This window comes from Mustela nigripes, chromosome X (genome assembly GCF_022355385.1).
Source record: "Mustela nigripes isolate SB6536 chromosome X, MUSNIG.SB6536, whole genome shotgun sequence".
In the NCBI taxonomy this organism is placed as follows: domain Eukaryota; kingdom Metazoa; phylum Chordata; class Mammalia; order Carnivora; family Mustelidae; genus Mustela; species Mustela nigripes.
The window spans coordinates 61,662,999-61,685,422 of record NC_081575.1 but is presented as its reverse complement, the minus strand read 5'-3'; the positions used below and the strand labels follow the sequence as shown (position 1 = coordinate 61,685,422).

At 35.8% G+C, this 22,424-nt stretch overlaps 1 long non-coding RNA gene and 1 pseudogene across 1 annotated transcript in view; one reads left to right on the top strand and one right to left on the bottom strand.

Annotated features, from left to right (window-relative positions):
- Window positions 1-11,009, top strand: part of LOC132007843 (uncharacterized) — a 52,876-nt gene extending 41,867 nt beyond the window's left edge. The window contains exon 3 of the long non-coding RNA XR_009401440.1: window positions 10,967-11,009. This is a non-coding gene — a long non-coding RNA (uncharacterized LOC132007843). The remainder of the gene's footprint in view (window positions 1-10,966) is intronic.
- A 7,943-nt stretch (window positions 11,010-18,952) lies between these two features.
- On the bottom strand, window positions 18,953-19,355 carry LOC132007566 (protein JTB-like; annotated as a pseudogene).
- Window positions 19,356-22,424: the final 3,069 nt, after the last annotated feature.

The window sequence follows — 22,424 nt, the reverse complement described above, 5'->3', positions numbered from 1 at the left end:
ATATACACAATGGAATACTATGCAGCCATCAAAAGAAATGAAATCTTGCCATTTGCGACAGCATGGATGGAACTAGAGCGTATCATGCTTAGTGAAATAAGTCAATTGGAGAAAGACAACTATCATATGATCTCCCTGATATGAGGAAGTGGTGATGCAACATGGGGGCTTAAGTGGGTAGGAGAAGAATCAATGAAACAAGATGGGATTGGGAGGGAGACAAACCATAAGTGACTCTTAATCTCACAAAACAAACTGAGGGTTGCTGGGGGAAGGGGGGTTGGGGGAAGGGGTGTGGGTTATGGACATTGGGGAGGGTATGTGCTTTGGTGAGTGCTGTGAAATTGTAAACCTGGCGATTCACAGACCTGTACCCCTGGGAATAAAAATACATGTTTATAAAAAATAAAACAATTTAAAAAAAGAAAGAAAGAAGAGAAATTCCATAATCAATCCCATTTACAATTGCAACAAAACCAATGGGATACCTAAAAATAAACCTAAACAAAAATATGAAAGATCTGTACTCTGAGAACTACAACCAATAATGAAAGAAATCGAAAATGACACAATGAAATACAGAGACAATCCATGTTTATGGGTTGGAATACAAACATTAAAATGTCTATACTATCCAAAGAAATGTACATATTTAAAGCAATCCCTGTCAAAATACCACCACCATTTTTCATAGACCTAGAACATACAATCCTGAAATTTTTATGGAACCACAAAAATACCCTGAAGAGCTGAATAGCCAAAGCAATCTTGAAAAAGAAAAGAAACCTGGACACATCACAATTCCAAACATCAAGTTATATTACAAAGCTGTAGTGAACAAGACATTATGCTACTAGTACAAAAACAGACACATAGATCAATGGAACAAAATAGAAAACCCAGAAATAAATCCAAAATCATATGGTTAATTCATCTTTGAGAAAGGAGTAAATAATATCCAGTGGGAAAAAGACAGTCTCTTCAGCAAATGGTGTTGGGAAAACTGGAAAAGAAAAGAAGAAATAAAAGAAAGAAAGAAAGAGAGAGAGAGAGAGAAAGGAAGGAAGGAAGGAAGGAAGGAAGGAAGGAAGGAAGGAAGGAAGGGAACCACTTTTTACAGCATAAACATAAATAAATTCAAAATGGATGAAAGACCTATAGGTGAGACAGGATACCATCAAAATCCTAGAGATGAAAACAAGGAGCAACCTTTTTGATATTGGCCATAGCACCTTGTTACTAGATAGGTCTCCTGTGGCAAGGGAAACAAAAGCAAAAATGAACTACAGGGACTTCATCAAGATAAAACGCTTTTTGCACCATGAAGTAAACCATCAATAAATCTCAAAGGCAAGCTTTGGAATGGGGAAAGATATTTGCAAAGGACATATTTTTTTTTTAAGGTTTTGCTTATTTTTTTGAGAGGGGAGAGAAAGACGGAGAGGGAGTGAGGAAGAGAGAGAGAGAACAGAAGGAGAACAGAACACTGAAAAAAAGGGAGAAACAGCTCTGCTGAACAGAGAGCGTGATGCAGGCTGGGCTCAATCCCAGGACACGGTCATTTTTTATCAAAAGCAAAGTGCGTGGGAACATTCATTTTTCTTTTCTTTTTTTTTTTCTTCGAAGTTTTTAAATTCCAGCTAGTTGACATACAATGTAATATTAGTGACAGGTGTAGAATTCAATGATTCATCACTTACATACAATACCCAGTGCTCATCACAAATGCCCTCCTTAATACCATCACATATTCCACACAACCCCCCAGCCTGTCTCCTCTCCAGCAACCCTCAGTGTGTTCTCTATAGTTAAAAGACTATGTTATGATTTATTTCCCCCTCCTTTTCTTGATTAGCTCAAAGGAGTCCCAAAGATAATTCCAAAGAATAAATTATGAGAATATTTCTCAAAATACAGCATCACTAGGCTGAGCATCTATCTTTGCAAAGTCACCGTTTGAAGGTAACATTGATTTGAAAATATAAACTGTGATGAATTTCTTTAAATTCGTCATAGCAAAGCCAACTTCATTGTAATGAAAATCAGATTAAGAGTGAGAAGTCTTGAGCTCTTGTTCCATATCTGCCATTGGATGTCTGTGTGACCATGAGAAAGTCAATTTATCTGGGCCTTCATTTCTTTATTGGGGGGCACTCTAAATACCCTTTATTTTTTAAAAGTTTTTTTTTTTAAAGTCCAGATAGTTAACACAGAGTATAATGCTTCTTTCAAGTGTACAATATATAGTGCTTTAACATTTCCATATAGCACCCAGTGCTCATCATATGAGCACCCCTTAATCCCCAAAACCTATTAAACCAACTCCCTACCCCACTCCCTTCGAGTAATTGTTCATTTATCCTCTATAATTAAGGGTCTGTTTCTTGATTTGCCCCCCTCTCTCTTTTTCTCCTTTGCTCCATTTTTTTGTTTTCTCATTCCATATATTGGTGAAACCACATGGTATCTATCTTTCTCTGACTGGCTTATTTCACTTAGCGTAACACTCTCTAACTCCATCCATGTCATTGTAAATGCCAAGATTTCATTATTTGTTATGGCTGAGTAATATTCTGCTGTGTGTGTGTGTGTGTGTGTGTGTGTGTGTGTGTGTGTGTGTGTGTGAGAGAGAGACCTCTTCCTTAGCCATTCATCAGCCTATGGACACTTGGGCTGTGTCCATGATTTGGCTTTTGTAGATAATGCTGCTATAAACATCTGGGTGTGGGCGCCTGGGTGGCCCAGTAAGTTAAGCATCTGATTCTTGGTTTCCACTCAGGTCATGATCTCAGGGTCATGAGATGGAGCCTTGTGCCATGCTCTGCACTCAGCAATGAATCTGCTTGTATCTCTCCCTTTGCTCCTCCCCGCCCCAACTCTCTCCCCCTCCTCAAATATATGGATTAAACTTTAAAAAGCAACAACAAAAAAAATTCAGGTGCATGTCTCCCTTTAAATTAGTATTTTTGGTTTTTTCTTCTTTCTTCTTTTCTTTCTTTTTTTTTTTTTTTTTTGTAAATACCTTGTAGTGCAATTGCTGGATTGTAGTGCAATTGCTGGGTAATTCTATTTTTCATTTTTTGAGGAACCTCCAAATTGTTTTCCAGGGTGGCTGTCCCACTTTTGCATTGCCACCAATAGGGTAAGAGGGTTCTTCCTCTTCACATCCTCACATCCTCACCAACTTCTGTCGTTTCTTGTGTTGTTGATTTTAACCATCCCGAAAGATGTAAGTGTTATCTCATTGTAGTTTTGATTTGTATTTCCCTAATGATGAGTGACGTTGAATGAGCATTTTTTACTCTGGTTAAACACCCAGAGCTGAAATGGCTAGATTTCACTCTTTTTATGGCTGAATAATATTCCTCTATGTGTGTGTGTATGTGTGTACCACTTCTTTATCCATTTATTAATCAAAGGATACTTTGGCTGCTTCCATAACTTGGCTATTATAGATAATGTTATAAACAAGAGTCCATGTATCCTTTTAAACTAGTGTTTTTGTATTCTTTTGGCAAATACCCAATAGTGCAACTGTTGGATCATAGGGAGTTTCTATTTTTAATTAATTAATTAATTAATTTATTTATTTATTTATTTTTGAGAAAGAGCAGAGAAGGGCAGAGGGAGAGGGAGAGACATACTCTTAAGTATGCTCCATGCTTATGCTCACAACCCTGAGATCATGACTTGAACTGAAATCCAGTGTTGGATGTTTAGCCAACTGCACCACTCAGGCATCCTGGGTTTTTCTATTTTTAATTTTTTGCAGAATGTCCATACTGTTTTACACAGTGGCTGCACCAGTTTGCATTCCCATGAAAAGTTCAGGAGTGTTCCTTTTTCTCCATAGCCTTACCACACTTGTTCTTTCTTGTGTTGTTGATTTTAGCTGTTCTGACAGATGTGAGCTGATATTTCATGGTAGTTTTTATTTGCATTTCCCTGATCATAAGTGATGGTGAGAATCTTTCTGTAAGTCTGTTAGATATCTGTATGTCTTCTTTGGAAAAACACATGTTTCTTTGACAAAATATAATGTCTTCTGCCTATTTTTTAATTGGACTATTTGTCTTTGCAATGTTGAGTTTTATCAGTTCCCTATATATTTTGGATACTAATCATTTACTGCATATATCATTTGCAAATATCTTACATTCTGTAACTTGCCTTTTAGTTTTGTTGACTGTTTCCTTCGCTGTACAGAAACTTTTAAAAAATGAATTCCCAATAGTTTATTTTTGCTTTCTTTTAAGATTTTTTTTAATTAATTTGACAGAGAGAAAGACAGTGAGGGAGGGAATACAAGCAAGGGGAGCAGGAGAGGGAGAAGCAGACTCCCCACTGAGCCAGGAGCCCGATGCAGGGCTTGATCCCAGGACCCTGGGATCATGACCTGAACCAAAGGCAGATGCTTAACAGCTGAGCCAACCAGGCACCCCACTTATTTTTGCTTTTATTAACTTTGCCTCAGGAGGCCTATCTAGAAAATAGTTGCTATGGCCAATGTCAGAAAAGATATGGAATGTATTTTTTCCAGGAATTTTATTGGCTCAGATCTCACATTAAAGTATTTAATATATTTGAATTTATTTTTGTGTATGATGTAAGAAAGTGGTCCTTCTTTTGCATGTTGTTGTCCAGTTTTCCCAACACAATTTGTTGAAGAGACTGTCTTTTTCCCATTGGATATTATTTCCTCCTTGTCAAAAACTAATCGACCATATAATTTTGGATTATTTCTGCATTTTTCTATTCTGTCTTATTGATCTATATGTATATTTTTGTGCCAGTTCCATAATATTTGGATTACTACAACTTTGTAATATAACTTGAAGTCCAGAACTGGGATGTCTCCAGTTTTACTGTTCTCTTTGAAAATTGCTTTGGGTATTCTGGGTCTTTTTTGGTTCTTTCTAAATTGTAGGATTGTTTTTGTATTTCTATGAATAATGCTGCTGGTATTTTGATAGGTATAGCATTAAATCTGTAGATTGCTTTGGAAAATATAGACATTTTAACAATATTTGCTATTTCAATCTATGAGTATGAAATGTCTTTTCATTTCTTATATCATCTTCAATTTCTTTTGTCAGGGTTTTATAATTTTCAAAGTATAAGTCTTTTACCTCTTTGGTTATGTTTATCATTGGTATCTTAATATTTTTGGGACAATTATAAATGGGATTGTTTTCTTTTCTTTTTTTTTTTTAAGATTTTATTTATTTATGCGGTGGGGGAGAGCACAGGCAGACAGAATGGCAGGCAGAGGCAGAGGGAGAAGCAGGCTCCCAGCCGAGCAAGGAGCCCGACGCGGGACTCGATCCCAGGACGCTCGGATCATGACCTGAGCCGAAGGCAGCTGCTCAACCAACTGAGCCACCCAGGCGTCCCTGGGATTGTTTTCTTAATTTCTCTTTCTGCTGTTTCATTATTGGTATATAGAAATGAAATAGATTTCTGTACGTTGATTTTGTATCCTGTGAGTTTACTGAATTAATTTATTGATTCTAACATTTTTTGGTGGAGACTTTTGGGTTTCCTATATATTCTATCATGTCATCTCCAAATAATGAAACTTTTACTACTTCTTACTGGTTTAGATGCCTCTTATTTCTTTTTGTTGTCTGATGCTCTGGCTAGGGCTTCCAGTACTATGGTGAACAAAAATGGTGAGAGTGGTCATCTTAGCCAAATTCCTGACTTTAGGGGAAAAGCTCTCTGTTTATCTCCATTAAGAATGATATTAGCTATGGATTTTTCATATGACATCTTTATTATGTTGAGGTATATTTCCTCAAACCTTTGTTGTTGAGAGTTTTATTATGGATGGATGTTATACTTTGTCAAATGCTTTTTCTGACTCTATTGAAATGGTCATATGGTTCTTATCCTCTCGGTTATTGATGTGATGTGTCATGTTGACTGATCTCTGCACACTTGCAATCCAAGGGTAAATCCCACTTGCAATCCAGGAGTAAATCCCACTTGATTGTGATGAATGATTTTTTTTAATGTATTTTTGGATTTAGTTTGCTAGTATTTTGTTCAGGATTCTTGCATCTTGTTCATCAGGATCTTTGTCTATAGTTCTCTTTTTTAGTGATGCCTTTATCTGATTTTAGTATCAGGGTAATACTGGCCTCATAGAATGGGTTTGGAGGTTTCCTTTTCATTTCTATTTTTTAGAATACTTTGTGAAGTGTAAGTGCTAACTCTTCTTTAAATGTTTGGTAGAATTTGCCTATAAAGACATGTGGTCTGAGACTTTAGCTTGTTGGGAATTTTTTGATTACTGAGTTAATTTATTTGCTGGGAATTGGTCTGTATGATTTTTTTCTGTTTCAGTTTTGGTAGGTTATATATTTTTAGGAATTTATCCTTTTCTTCTACGTTGTCTAATTTGATCTTATATAGTTTTTTCATAATATTCTCCTGTAGTGTTTTATTTCTACAGTGTTGGTCATTATTTCTCCTCTCTCACTTATAATTTTTTTTATTTATGTCCTTTCTCTCTTTTTTTTTCTTTGTATGTCTGGCTAGAGGTTTATCAATTTTGTTGGATTTTTCAAAGACTATCTCTTCATTTCATTTATCTTTTCATTGTTTTTTAAATTTCTGTATCATTCATTTCTGTTCTAATCTATTATTTTCTTCCTTCTGTTGATTTTATGTTTTGTTTGCTGATCATTTTCTATCTCTTTTAGCTATAATGTTGGGTTGTTTAGCTGATATATTTCTTACTTCTTGAGGTAAGCCTTTATTGTTATAAATTTCCCTCTTAGTACCACTTTCACTGCATCCAAATTTGAACCACTGTGTTTTCAATTTCATTTGTTTCCATGCACTTTTTAACTTATTTTATTTCTTGGTTGACCTAGTCATTGTTTTGTAGCATCTTATTTAACTGCCATATATTTGTGTTCTTTCTAGCTTTTTATTGTTGTTGTTGTTGTTGTTGTTTTGTGGTTGTTGTTGACTTCAACTTTCATACTGTTGTGATCAGAAAAAATGCATGGTAGGAATTCAATCTTTTTAATTCACTGATACTTGTGCTGTGGCCTAGTATGTCATCTATTCTGCAGAAAGCTCTATGTACACTTGAAAACTGTGAATTCTGCTTTTTTATGATGAAATGTTCTGAATATATCTGTTAAATCCATCTGTTGCAAGTGTATTATTCAAACCCATTGTCTGCTTTTGTATTTTCCTTTTAGATTATCTATTTATGTAAGTGTTAATGCCCTATACTATTACTTTATTTTTAGAAATTACTTCATTTATTTGTTATTTACTGTTTGATGTATTTAGGTGCTCCCATGTTGCATGCATAAATATTTACTATTGTTATTTCTTATTGTTGTATTGTCCCCTTTATTATTATATAGTGTTCTTCCTTGTCTTTTGTTACAGTCTTTGTCCTAAAGTTTGTTTTTTCTGAGGTAAGTATTAATAGTTTCACTTTATTTTGACATACATTTTCATGACAAATATTTCTCCATCTCCTTATTTTCTCTCTTTAGGTGTCCTTAGGTCTAACATAGGTCTTGTATGCAACATATACTTGGGTCTTCTTTTTTTTAATCTATTCTGTCAGGATATATCTTTTGATTGGAGCATTTAGTTAATTTACATTTATTATAATTATTGATGGACATGTATTTATTGTAATTTTAATACTTACTTTGCAGTTGTTTTTGACTGTTTTCTCTGATCCTTTCTTGTCTTTTCTTTTCATGTTTTGTTGACTTTCTTTAGTGATATATTTGGATTTCATTCTCTTTATTATTTGCATTTTTATTAGTGGCTTTTAATATATGATTACCATGATGTATTTATATAATCTCTTCTGCATATAATAGTTTATATTAAGTTGATGTGTTTAAGTCTGAGCCCATTCCTTTCTCCTCTGTTACCCATCCTTGAGGATTGTGTTGTCATATTTTGCATCCTTGTATGTTTGAGATTTTTCACTGATTATTTTATAGAAATATTCATTTTCACTGGTTTTATGTTTCCTATTTTTTTTAAAGATTTTGCTTATTTATTTGACAGAGAGAGATCATAAGTAGGCAGAGAGGCAGACAGAGAGAGAGCAGAGAGCCTGATGCAGGGCTCGATCCCAGGACTCTGAGATCATGACCTGACCTGAAGGCAGAGGCTTAACCCACTGAGCCACCTGGAAGCCCCTGTTTCCTATTTTTATACTGTCATTTTTGGTCTCCCCTTTCCACTTAAAGAGTCCCCTTTAATATTTCTTGCAGGGCTGGTTTAGTGGTTACAAACTCCTTTTCCTTTTGTTTGTCTCAGAATTTCTTTATTTCTCTTTCTAATTTGAATGTTAGCTTTCCTGGATAGAGTATTCTTGGTCACAGACTTTTCATATATATCATGCCACTCTCTTCTTGCTTGCAAAGTTTCTGGTGAAATATCTGCTAATTTTCTTATGTCGTTTCCCACGTATGTAACTTTCTTCTTTTGTCTGTTTTTAATTTTCTTTTTTTAATTTTTACTATATCTCTGTATTTTGCATTACATTATTAATTATAATATATCTCAGTGTGGATCTGCTTTTGTTATTTTTTGGCAGGGATTATCTATGTCTCATGGATCTGGATATCTCTTTCCTTCACCAGATTAAGAATGTTTTCATCTATTATCTTTTCAAATAAAATTTCTGCCCCTTTTTCTCTCTCTTTTGCTGGTACTATTATATGAATGTTTTTATGTTTGATGGAGTCACTGAGTTCCCTAAGTTTGTTCACGTGTTGCATAATCCTTTTTTTCTTTCTTTCTTTTGGTCTGCTTGATTAATTTCCATTAGTCTGTCTTGTAGGTCATTACTTCCTTTCTCTGCTTTTTTGAGCCTGGTGTTTATTGCAGTAAGCCTGTTTCTAATCTCACTTATTGCACTCTTCATCTGTAATTGGTTCTTTTTTATTTCTGTGTTAAGGGTCTCACTAATGTCTTCTGGTCTTTTCTCATGTCCAGTGAATATCTTTAGGATCAATGCTTTATACTCTATCAGGCATGTTACTTATTTCTGTTTCACTTAGATTTCTGGCCATGGCCTTCTCCTGTTCATTCATTCATTTGTGACAAATCCCTCTGTTTTCTCATTTTATCTAAGTCTCTGTGAATTTATCTCTGTGTGTGTGTGTGTGTGTGTGTGCATTAGGAAAGTCAGCTACATCTCCTGTACTTGAGGGTTATGAAGAAGAGGTCCTGTAGTTTCCTGTCATATAGTGTCCCCTGTTCTCCAGGGCCTGGAACTTGCAGAAGCGTCTCCAATGTGTGCTGCATGTTTTCTGCTCTTTTGTCCTGGCTGTTTTAGCTTTCAGGCCCAGTTGTCTGCAGAAGCTTTCTTTGCCTGTTGTGGGCAATGTTTGGTCCCTGACCTGAATGTGGTGGATTTTAACAAGTGCATTCTGATTTGCTTCTGAAATGAGATCTGTTGCCACCACCACCAGAACTGAAGCTCTGCCAAACTCCGGAGTGGGGAGATGTGGTGTTTTCAGGGGTATAGGCAGGTCTTCTGGGGAAGGAGGCCTTGCCACAATGGATCTGAGGCAAGGGTGACTGGAAAGCATGGATCCATTAAAGTATGGTATGGCAGGGCTTAATTTATATTAAGTAAGTTAGGTAATGGGTGTTGGTGATATGTTAGTTCCTGCAAGTGGTTTTCTGCTTATACTGAATTGCAGGGGAGGGAAATGGCACTTGTCATTCATTTGTTTCTGTAGGGGTCTCTCCATAAATGCTGCTTCTCAGGGACATTCTCTGAAATGAGCAAATAATCTCCCCACTGTGTGTCCAGGTGTTCTTCAGGTTGTTGTTGCCATGCTATATATCCTCAGGCTCTTTGCCCTTCTTTCTCTTCAAGTGTGGCCACTCTGCCTCAGGGGTCTCCCTGAGTCAAACCCCTTGACTTTTTGAACTCCAGATTTTAAGCCCCACTGGTTGCTAAAAGTCATGAAATTCAGTCCCTCTGGCTTTCTGAGCTGATTCCTATGGGGATTCATTTTCTAAATGCACTCCCTTGTGTGTTAGTCTCTCAGCCTTCTCTATGACCATAGCTCCCTCCTCACTTCAGAGTCCATGATCTCTTTCTCTCTCATACTGTGTATCTGTACATCCTACATTATTCAGTGTGGCTGCTTCTCTCCATTTTGTTGTAGAATTTGTTCTGTCAGTCTTCATGTCTTTCTGTGCTATTTAGGATGATTTGATAGTTATTTAGCTGTATTCATGGGATGAGGTAAGCCTAGGATCCTCTTACTTTGCTGTCATCTTCCTTTTCTCAGAATATCTTTCCATCTATTTGTGTCATCTTTAAGTTCTTTCAGCACTGTTATAATTTTCATAATTTACTTTTCATAATTTACTTCCTTGGTTAAATATATCCTAAATATTTTATTTTTGGTGTAATGTTAAAAGTATTATTTTCATTTCCCTCTGATTTTTTGTAAACAAGAAAAAACACAGATTTCTGCATGTTGATTTTCTATCCTAGGACTTCACTGAATTCATTTATTAGCTTTTTCTTGGGGAGGGGTAGAGTATTTTGGATTTTCTATATAAAGTAGAAAGTATTTGTCATTTGCAGATACTGACAGTTTTACTTCCTTTCTGTTTTGGATGCCTTTTTATTTTTCTTATGTAATTGTTCTGGCTAGGACTTATGAAACTATGTTGAATAAAAGTAGGAAGTGTAAGCATTCTTGTCTTTTTCCTGATCTTTGAAGAAAATCATCTTTTCACCACTGAGTATGAGGTTAGCTGTGGGTTTATCATATATTGCCTGAATTATATTTAAGAGCATTCCTTCCATACCCTCTTTATTTTATCATAAATTAATATTGAATACTGTCAAATTATTTTTCTGCATCTGTGATCATATATGATCTTTTAATTATGTAATTTTTATTCTTCATCTTGTTAATGTAATGTATCATGTTGATTGCAGATGTTGAACAATTCTTGCATCCTTGGAATAAATCCCACTTGATCATGGTGCATCATTCTTTTAAGGTATTGTTGGATTTGATTTGCTAATAATTTAAGTATTTTTGCAAGTATATTCACCAGGCACATTGACATGTAATCTATTTTCTTTAGGGTGTTTTTGTCAAATTTTGGTTTTATGGTAATGCTGGTATTGTAAAAGAACTTTGGAAGTGTTTTCAAATTTTTTGGGAGATTTTGAGGGTAGATACTAAACATTCTTCCAATGTTTGTTCGAGTTGACTAGTAAATTCATCTGGTCCTGGACTTTTATATGGTGGGAGATTTTAAATTATTGATTCAATTTCCTAACAAGTAATCTATCTATTCAGAATTTCTAATTCCTCATGATTGAGTCTGGAAAAATTATCTATTTCTAGGAACTTATCTATTTCTTCCATGTTGTCCAAATTGCTGGTGTATATTAGTAGGAGTTTCTTATGATCCTTTGTCCTTCTGTGATGTCTGTTGTAACTTCTTTCATTTCTGGTTTTATTTATTTAACCTATCTTTTTTTCTTGGAGATTCTAGCTAAGGGTTGATCAATTTTGTTTATCTTTGAAAAGAAACTGCTCTTAGCTTCATTAATCTTTCCTGTTTTATTTTTAGTCTCTATTTCATTTATTTCCACTTTTATATTATTTCCTTTCTTCTTCTGAATTTGAATTTCATCTATTACTCTGTTTCTAGCTTATTTAGGTATAGAGTTAGATTGTTTATATCAGCTAGTTCTAGTTTTTAGAGGTAGGGCTGAATTACTATGACCTTCTCTCTAGCAATACTTTTGTTGCATCTCCTGGATTTTTGTATTTCATAAATCTATTTTTACTTATTTCTAGGTTTTCTCAAAATTTCTTCATTGATTACTTCAGTGACCCATTGGTTGTTCAGAAGCATGTTGTTTTATCTCTATTTTTTTTTCCATTTTTTTCTTGTAATTTATTTCTGGCTTCATACCATTGTCAGAGAATATGTGTGATACAATTTAAGTCTTCCTGAAGTTATTAAGACTTCTTTGGTGATTTAACATGTTATCTATAATGAAGAAAATTCTAAGTGCAATTGAAAATAATGTATATTTGTTGCTTTTGGATGCAATGTTCTATCTATTAAATCTGTCTGGCCTAATGTGTCATTTAAGGACACTATTTCCTCATTAACTCTCTCTTTGGATGATCTGTTTTAATGTAAGTGGGTAGTTCAAATTGCATCACTGTTATTTTTTTTCCCTTTTATGCCCATTAGTATTTGTTTTATATATTTTGGTGTTTCTTTGATGTGTGCATATACATATATTTACAAACGTTTGGTCCCCTTGTTTGGTTGACCCCTTTATTGTTATGTGCCTTTCTTTGTCTATTATTACAGTCTTTAAAGTCTATTTTGCTGCTGACTAGAATACATGGTTTTTCTTTTTATTTGATTTATATGGAATATCTTTATCTATTCCTTCACTTTCAATCTGCATTGTCCTTACTTCTGAAGTGTGTCTCTCATGGGAAGCATATAGAAGGGTCTTTGTTTGTTTGTTTGTTTGCTTTAATCCATTCAACCACTCAGTCTTTTGATTAAAGAGTTTAGTTCATTTATATTTAAAGTAACTATGATAGGTATGTACTTATTGACACTTCATTATTTTCTGGATGTTTCTGTAGTTCTTCTGTGTTCCTTTTGTCTTTTTCTCTTTCCTTAAGGTTTGATGGCTTCCTTTGTTGTTATATTTAGATTTCTCTTTCATTTTCTTTTGTATTTTTACTGCAGACTTCTGCTTTATGGTTCCTATAAGGTTCACATACAACTTCCTATGTATATAATGTCTGGTTTGAGTTCATAGCAACTTAAATTTGAACACATTCCCAAACTAAAGTTTTTTATCTTCCCCCATATTTTCTGTTGTTGTTTGTGATATCACATTTTACATATTAAAAAAAACATTTTATTTATTTATTTTAGAGATAGAGAGAACAGCAGGGGGATGAGCAGAGGGAAAAGGGCAGGCAGACTCTGTGATGAGTGCAGAGCCCAATGTAGGGCTTAATCCTACACCCCTGAAACCATGACTTGAGCTGATATCAAGAGTTGGATGCTCAACCAACTGAGCCACCCAGGTGCCTCTTACATATTTTTATTTTATGCATTCTTTAAGTAGTTGTTGTACTATCAGTTAATTTTACTATTTTTAAATTTTAACTTTCATACTTATTTTGTAAGTGATTGACCAGCTACCTTTACTATATAATTACCTTTTCAGTGAGATCTTTAGTTTTGTATGTATTCTTGTTTGTAATTGAGTACCATTTTCTTTCCTAATTTTCCCAGTCTTGAAGGAATGGTCTTATGTAGGACAAGTCACATGGTGCCCAGAAACACAATCTCCTCTGACCACCAGAGCTAGGTGCTCAAAAGGTGTCCCTTGGGTTGGTTGTATATGCTTATCTGTGTTTGGGCTGTATCTGTGGTGAAGACATGGGTGGGACTGGTACCCAGCCCATTTGTAACATGTGCTTGCACTATAGCACTGAGATGAGTGGGCAGGTTAAGACCCAGCCAGGCTGTGACATGCAGCTTCACTGTATGGATGAGTAGGGGAGGTTTATTTTTAAAGTGAGTGACAAAGTAAACTCCTTTAGAATTCTCCTAATTTATAGGGTCCACTTTCTGAGTATAAAAAATATTGTAGAAAATTAAGAAGTACAGAAAAGAATCCTATTTAACTGGAGTACCAGAAGAGACAGGCTACTAAAAGCCAAAAAGTAAGACAAGTCCAGCAAAAACAAAACTGACACTAGAGGAGTTTTATATTTAACCATCTGGGATAGCCGCTTTCACTGTCTTATACCCATCTCCCTTGCCTTCCTCCAAGTCTGATATAAGGATGTGATTTAGTATCTGTCATTAAAATTCAAAAATGAGATCCCTATGTTTTAGATTAATTACCTTTTTACTGGGATGTCAAATGTTCCCTAGGCGGTTTTTTAGAATAATTATTAAGAGCTACGTGGGTACATTTTAAGGTAATTACTCAGAGCTAAAGAATCTTTTGTTTTTCCCCTGTATTTCAGTATTTAAAATCTTCAAATCTAAATAATATTTTATTATGTTTTTTTTAATGTAGTTTCTAAAGACCTCAGGCATCTACTGAAAGCCTTCCATAATATGCTTTTGTTCTTTTTAAAAATATTTTATTCATTTATTTAAGATAGAGAGAGAAAAAGAGAGAGAGAAAGAGAGCATGCAAAGGAGAGGAGGATGGAAAGATTCCCTGATGAGCAGGGATCCCGACATGGGGCTTGATCCCAGGACCCTAAAATCATGAACCAAACTAAAAGCAGTTGCTTAACTAACTGAGCCACCCAAGCACACGCTTTAATTCTTTAAAACAAACTACTATAGGGGCACCTGTGTGGCTCAGCCAGTTAAGCATCTGCCTTCAGCTCAGGTCATGATCCTAGTGTCCTGGGATCACACCCCATAAAGGTAACCCTGCTCAGCAGGGAGTCTGCTTCTGTATCTCCCTCTGCCCCTCCAGCTGCTTGTGATCTCTCTCTCTTTTTCTCTCAAATGAATAAAAATAAAATACTTAAAAAATAAATAAAACAAGATGCTATAGATTTTGCGTAATACAGTGGAGAGAAAATGTTCTCAATGTATAAGTAAAACACAACTATGGGGGAAAATACTAAGCACCAAGAACAAACAAAAAAAAAAAAACTGATACACTAACTGAACTGTAAAATACAGAATGCAAAAACTCTAGGATCTATTATACATGATACAGAAAATCTGAATTTGTGTGTGGTACTGATATTCCTCAGGAAAAGATGCCAGTTTTAAGTTCCTGAACTCCATCTTTAAAGGTGGAAGTCTGGCATTCCAAGCCTAAATTTTTTTTCTATAAGGAAAAAAAATGTCTCATTCTTAAGAAAAATGAGTTTGGACCCCAACCAACAAATTGGAAGGGATTTCTACTTCCATTTTTCTTACAGGAGGGCTTTTTGGCAGCCCTTGAAATCACAGCGCATTAGGTAGCCACCTACATTCAAAATCAAAGCCAGCACTGGAGTGAAGCCCTGGAGTTTGGTTTAATTTTCTACTCCATTCTTGCTCTTTTTACCAGACCTCTTAAAGTTGCTTTACTTCTTCACTTTTGTAACTTAATAATCCTATGAAGCAGTGGATAAGGCACACTCTCAAAAAGAAATTTGCAAGAAAAGGACTGCAAAAAAGTGAAAACAGCCAGAAGGATCTGGTTATATTGGACCTTACTTTATTTTCTATAAACTTGAAAGCATTTAACTTTCCTCTAAAAAGTCCTCTTTTTGTCTAAATTCTGATGTTTGGTCTGAAATACCAGATGAACATTAAGAAGAGTGGAAGAAAATCTCTATAGACTTGTCAGCACTGAGAATAGGAAATGCATACAGTTTTCCCACTGCACCATAACTTGTGATTTTGTCATCACACCTACATATTAAAATATTTGAAATATAATGTTTAAAATGGAACTTTGTAAAATGGTGACCTTTATTTCCAAATGAAAATTAGGATACATACACCCAGAGTTGTAAAAACAGGAGACACTAATAGCTAGATGGCTGGATACATAATTAGAAACTGTTTGCTCAGTGTTTCATAGTACCTGTGAAAAGTGATTTACTACTTTATCCTGTATTTTAACCATGTATAAATAAAGTCTTGAAACACTTTATTAGCCACAAGTTAAACAATAGTCAATATGGAGCTATATTCAAATTGTTTACAAAATAACATGGCATATATGAGACATAAAAGGATCCTCCTATTGTATTAAGCTCTGACCTAGATGTTCAATAAACTTGGTTGAATATAATTGAGTTATGACTACATGTAAAATAGCTGGGCACTTCAGTGGTGGAGAGTTATATAATCAATAAAACATGGTCTTTTCTAGTAATGATATCACAGTTTTGTGGAATGAATAAGAAAAGAAAATATATTTATATTGCAAAGTGCAATGGGAATTCATAGGTGGGTATGATCATAATCAGAGAATAATGGAAATTTTAATAAGGAAGGTAGCATTTTTTTAAGGAGTGTCCTCAGAAGATGGGCAGGATTTCAATAGGTAAAGATGGGGATGTATCACTTTAAGCAGAGGGAAAATCAAGAACCTAGGGAATGGAGGTAGGAAAGCATAGAAAATGCCTGCAAGGACCTAATTTCGGTATGGAGCTTAAGAAAATGACTAAATTTATGTTGATGTTGCCCTTTATAATTCAAGGAAAACTCTCAGATTTGAAGGCTCTCAAATTTGTTTCTCTTGGAAACTTGTTAAATGTAGCTACGTTGGCTCTATCCTTTGGAAGTTAAGATTTGTTCCATCTGGAAATATTCATTTTTAATATGCACTCCAGTTAGTGCAGAGAACACATTTTGAGAAATATGGCTTAAGAAAAAGTGAAAAAAAATAAAGAGCTTTAAATCATGTGTATAAGAACAAGACACTGAGAGATAGGAGCAGTGTAAGAACAATCTAACATTTTTTAATGGATGGTAGGGGCAAGGAAGTGGGTAGTGGCTAAAGTACTTGTTAATTATTAGTACAGATTTTAATGGCATCTGAGGTCACCAACCAATTAGTGAGCGTTTGTCTCCAGGATATGAAATGATTACAAACTAGAATATCTGAGGAAAGGCAGTGTAACTGGGCATTACCTTCTGGTAATGTGAGATTGAGTAATGTACTCCTTGCTGTCTCCTGGTAATTAAAATAGTACTACTACTCAGAGTAACAAGGTGCACTGTCTGTTGAAGAGGAAATGGGCTTCAGATCTCAGGAAAGACATTTAGACCCAACTAAATGAAATAACTTCCAGGTAAAATTACAATGCTCACAATAACTACATTGTCTGTACACACATAGTTTTTCCCCCCTTTATGAAGTTGGCTTATGAAGGAATCATAGGAGGTATCAAATATAAGAGAAGTTGGGAGCCTAATTGAATGCGATATCCATGCAGAACTCCCTTATTTAAAATAAAAATTCTGACTGAGATTTCAATAGGGCAGAACTGGTGAATTTTCTAGGAGAACTAGCCAGGAAAAGACTTTGTGAAGTATTTGCTCACTGTGCTGTAGTCAGCTCTTTAACTAACTGCAGTTGCCAGATAGGTTTTCTGGGAAGATTATAAGCTATTTGACTTCAAGATCTTCAAAAGTGAAAAATAATCCCTGATATTTGTTATGTGTGCTGATCAGTATCAGGAGAAATCTTTGCCCTTATCTATCCAATATTTGTAATTACTTATGTATCATAGTGGTACTATTGCCTCTCACACACATGTACACATCTTATTCAGTCCCACATCATTTGCAGTCACTTGAAGCATTAGGTCTGCATTTTCTTGGCTTACTAAAGTATGTACCTTTCTAGAACTCTAAAATAAAGTTGGTTTTTGGGTAAGTAGTTGCCTTTGACCTATGAAAGGATGGTTGCTGGGCAGAACGCCACATCCCAAAATATAGTATTTACTTGCCGCTAATATGTCTCAAAGAACACCATTAAAAATTAGGTCATTTGATGGTTTAATATTTTTAATGATTCACTTTCTTTTAATAAAATATAGAAACACATGTTGATAGGTAAAAGTCTAGCATCTTTATAGGTAATAGTAACTTGTTCAGAAGTCTCAGTAAGGTAACACAAAAAGTTATCCCTGATATTCATTTGAATCACATTTTTCCTGGATAAGCAACCAAACACATAATATTGCTGGAAAATACTCTTAGACCATATCATGAGTGAAATTTGGTAAAGCTTCAGGTTTTGATAAACATAAATATTCATAAATGAAAATAAAAACTTCTCATGAGAACTCCATATGAAATAGTTTCTGACGTGTAGATTGCTGGGAATCAGGCCAGATTTAGGCCATTGGTTTCATTTTCTCTCTCTCTTTTTTTTAATTCCCAAAAGAAAGTAAGTAAAGTTAAGGAAGAATAGTCTCCTGAAAGCAAAAAATAATTTCATCAAGGAGTCTGGCATGTTTCTTCAAATAAATATCTAACTCAAACTGGAGTCTGTTTTAGTGCCTGTTATAATATGGATCATTTCCTGAGAAAGGAAAATCTCAAAAAATAGTGGCATGCTCTGGAAAACAACAACAACAACAACAACAAAAAGCCTCCTTCATTTTTTTGTGTCCATTACTCTTAGATAATGTGGAATTTACATTCATTATAGAACAGCTAAGTAGGGATTTTTCCATGATGGAAAGCTTTTTCAGTCATCCCAAGCAACTTTTCCTATTAGAAAATAATGTTATTTAAACAAAGGGAAAATATCGTCAGCTCTCCCAGAAGAAGCTAGAGGAACTGTAAGGGAGATACTCTATTCAGGAGCATTTCAAGGTTACAAGCTAGGGTATACATATGAAAATGCACTTGAATGTGGGCAATGACAGATTAACCAACAGGAAAAATATAGATTTTAGGAGGATGGTCATGACTTTGATTTCACTTCACTTAAGCAAATTTGTTCTTTATATTTTAGTTTTTTCCCTTCGTTTGTGTTTATAGAATACACTGTACTTTTTCTACAAACACACTTTTTTTTTTGTTATACATCTACAATTTTATTTTTTCTTTGGGGTAAGGGTTGGGGGGAAACAGAGGTTTTCTCAGAGGCTGAGAAATAAACATTTTGCTGAAATTTTGTCCTGAAAATTTTAAATAAGTACCAGAAGAAGGGGGAAGATAGGTAGTTGGTACACTGGGGCCTAAAGCTGCTATCCCATTTCTGCCACCAGGACTTCCTGTCCCAAACCAAATTATAATAGAGAAGAAAACTATTCTGTATTTTGCTCATTAATGATACAGACAAGAGACAGAGAAGGAGGTGCCACCACAAGTTCCCAAGAACAAAGGGCCCAAGTCCGTTCATTCCACTGTGTCAAAAAGTAGAAGGTAGCTATATGGACTCGATTTGCTTCTGGGCCTTTTCCAGAGCTTTTCTGTTCAGCTGTCGCTGACGAATGATGACAAGGAAAGCAAAGACCAAGGCCACACCCACGATGGCCCCTTCAAATCTCCAGAATAAATATTGTTCCATCAGAGCTGAGTGGCAGCTTATGAATTCATTCCTCTTAGATGAGCTGCATGTGATTTTCTCCACATACCCTGTGGAACCACACTCAGGGGTTGTTTGGGACTGGAAATGGGAGCACGGCGCACACTCTTCCGCCACCGCGAAGTCCTCCGCCAGCCAGCACAGCAGGTTCGAAGCATCCACAGAGCTTTAGGGTGAAAGCGCAGAGCAGCCAACAGATGTGGCAGCCCTGGGGGAGGCACCGCCTCCCTCCGCCCACAGGCATGGAGCGCTCAGGGTCGCGCCTGTTGGGGCAGAGGGACTTTCGAGACTGGCCTCGTGCCTCAGCCGGGGCCCTTCCGCCTCAGGCTCCGGAGGTCCTTCTGTGAGAAGCCGACACTGCCTCTGAGGGCAGAGGCATCACTGGGGCGTCCCCACGGCCATGGCAGGAAAAGCCATCACGCCTTCGTTGGACTGGGCTTGAGCTCGCTTCCTGGGGCCCGCACGGCCCTCGGGAGAAGCCGCGGGGCGGACGACCTAGCGCCCCGTCACCTCCCGGGCCGTCCCGGCCGCCGCCATCTTGCTCTGTGGAGGATGCCGGGCCAACACACTTTTTTAAAAATTTTGTAAGACAACTATCATTCTGCCTCACTAGAAAATAAGGTCCAAGAAGACAAAGATCATGTGCTTTTTCCACTGTTTATATCCCCACTACCAAGAGTGGTGCCTGGCAAATGGTAGATGGTGAATAAATATTTGCTGGATAAATATTAGATGAACCCATCACATTCCAAACATGGCTTTAGGTGCTTCAGGGGATATAAAGGTGTTCAGGCCCCAATCCCTAACTTCAAGGAATTTCTGGGCTTGTTATGGTGGGATGAAATAGGCAGGGGAGCAGAGGTATAAATAAGATACAGACACGAATTGCTAACTAAAAAAACAGAAAGTTAACTACTTTAAGAGAGCTATAAATGAGTATTTGAAAATGGGATTAGCATAACAGTGCCAAGTTAATTGCAGAAGTTTCCATAAAGAACAGGAAATTTAAGAAAGGCCTTCATAAATAGGTAGGACTGATATGCAAAAAGACAATATTCCAGGATGAGTAGCATAATAAGCAGTTGTTTGTGAAAAACAAAAACAAAAACAAAAATGTCAGTTTGAACAATAAGGAGCTCAGTTTGCCTGGAACAGTGATCATCACAAGGAAGTAACGGGAGACAAAACTAAAGGTCTAAGGAAGATACAAGGTACAGTGGCTTTAAGGAAGAAATTGACTACAAGACTATGTACTTTCTGATCTGATGGGTAATAGGGAGTCATTAATTCTCTTTAAAAGGTTCAGCTTAGAAAAAAATTCTAATGGCATTATACACAATAGAGAAGGATAAGATATAGGATAGGGAGACAAATTCAGTAATAAAGGCCTGAACTAGCGTGAAACAATGCAAATTTCAAAAATGAGATGGTTGTGAGAAATAATGCGGTTGCAGAAAATAGTAATAGGATCAGTTATAATAACTAATGTTTATTATGTACTAGACACTATGCTAAATATATTATATACAGCAGTTCAATTAATTTTCAAACTGATTATGTATGTTAGGTACTATGATTTTTCTCATTTTACCAATGAAAAAATTAGAGATCAGAGAGGTTTAGTGATATACCCTGGGTCACAGAGTAATTGAAAGAACAAGAATTTAAACCGAGGTCATTCTGACTTCTAAACATACATTATTTCCCTCATAGTATACTGTCTCCCCCTTAGAAACGTTTGGAAGTGGAGAACAAGTGACAATGAGTCAAGGTCTCCAAGATTTTGATACAACCTGGGAAAATATTGATGAGCTTAGTAGAAATAAGGAAGTCTAGAGCAGAATCAGGTTTGAAGTTTTGAGAGATGATAATTTTTGTTTGAGACTATTGATCTCTATAGTCATATTTTTTATTTACTGAAACTATTTCATTCAACAAATACTGAGCACTTACTTTATGTCTTGCACAGTTTTTGGTTTTGGTACACAGCCACTGGACAAACACAAGAATTCCTGTCCTCAGACTTTACGGTCTAGTAGGTAAAATATATAAAAAACAAATAAGTAAAAAACATAAACATAAAGTATATTAATTATGGTTGGAAGTGGATAAAATACTGAAGGAGATGGGAAATGTTGGAGAGATGCAGTTTTAAAATAGAAAGTTCAGGGAAAGTCTCCTGAAAGGTAACATTGAGGTAAAGATCTGAAGGAGGTGAGCTAATGAACAAGTGAATAGCTGGACTAAAGCATCTCAGGCACAGGGAACTGCTAATTCAAAGGCTTCAAGGCAGGAATGGACCTGGTCCATTCCCCTAACAGCAAGGATGGCAAAGTGGCTGGAGCACAGTACAAGAGGGAGAATGTTAGAATGTGAGCTCAGAAGAGCAATAGGGACCAGAGCATGTAAGATAAAAGCCTATTTTTTAAAGATTTATTTATTTTAGAGAAAGGAAGTGGGAGAGGTAGAAAGAGAGTGGGGAGGGGCAGTGGAAAAGAGAGACATGAGCAGGCTCCCCAGTGAGCATGGAGCCCAACATGGGGCTTGATCTCACAATCCTGAGATCTGACCTGAACTGAAAACAAGATCTGGAAGCTTAACTGACTGCACCATTCAGGCATCCAAAAGATGCAAGCCATTGTAAAGAACTTTGGTCTTCCTCTAAATGAGAGGAAAAGTCATTAAAATATTTTTTATCAAAGACATGACATAATCTGACAAGATAAGACATAATTTGAGTAAATATTAAAGATAACTTCATATTCATGTGTTGAATTTCAAGGTGATAATGAAATATTCAAGAGGAGAGTTCTTATACATAGTTGGAAAGAGAGCTACAACTCAAAAGAAATACAGATTTAAGAGTCATTGCCCATGTTAAGGAAGATGGATTTTCAATAGAGATTGACTGGATGTATATTTATATAAACTTCTAATGTCTATTCAATGACATTAAAAGACAATGACTTCTGTATAAATAGTTAAGAGGCTGAAAACCCAGGGCTTTTGATTGTTTGGTCTGCCACCCAATTTTGCCTGTCACCTGTCTAAAATTAGTACCTGTGAAAATATTATAAAGATGAACTTCAGTTTGAGAACTAAACAATCTCTAATTTTAATCACTTTCAATATATATGTTATTCTTTAAAGCTGTGCTTCCTTGTATTTTATAATGCCATTTTCCTACTTTGTGCTTTCTAAGAAATCTCAGGTGTTTAACCTCTTCAGTTTGATGCATAGTTCATATCATTCATCAGGTCTTTTAGTTAAAAAGGGCATGACGGTTTTGAACAAAATGGCTGCATAATATATA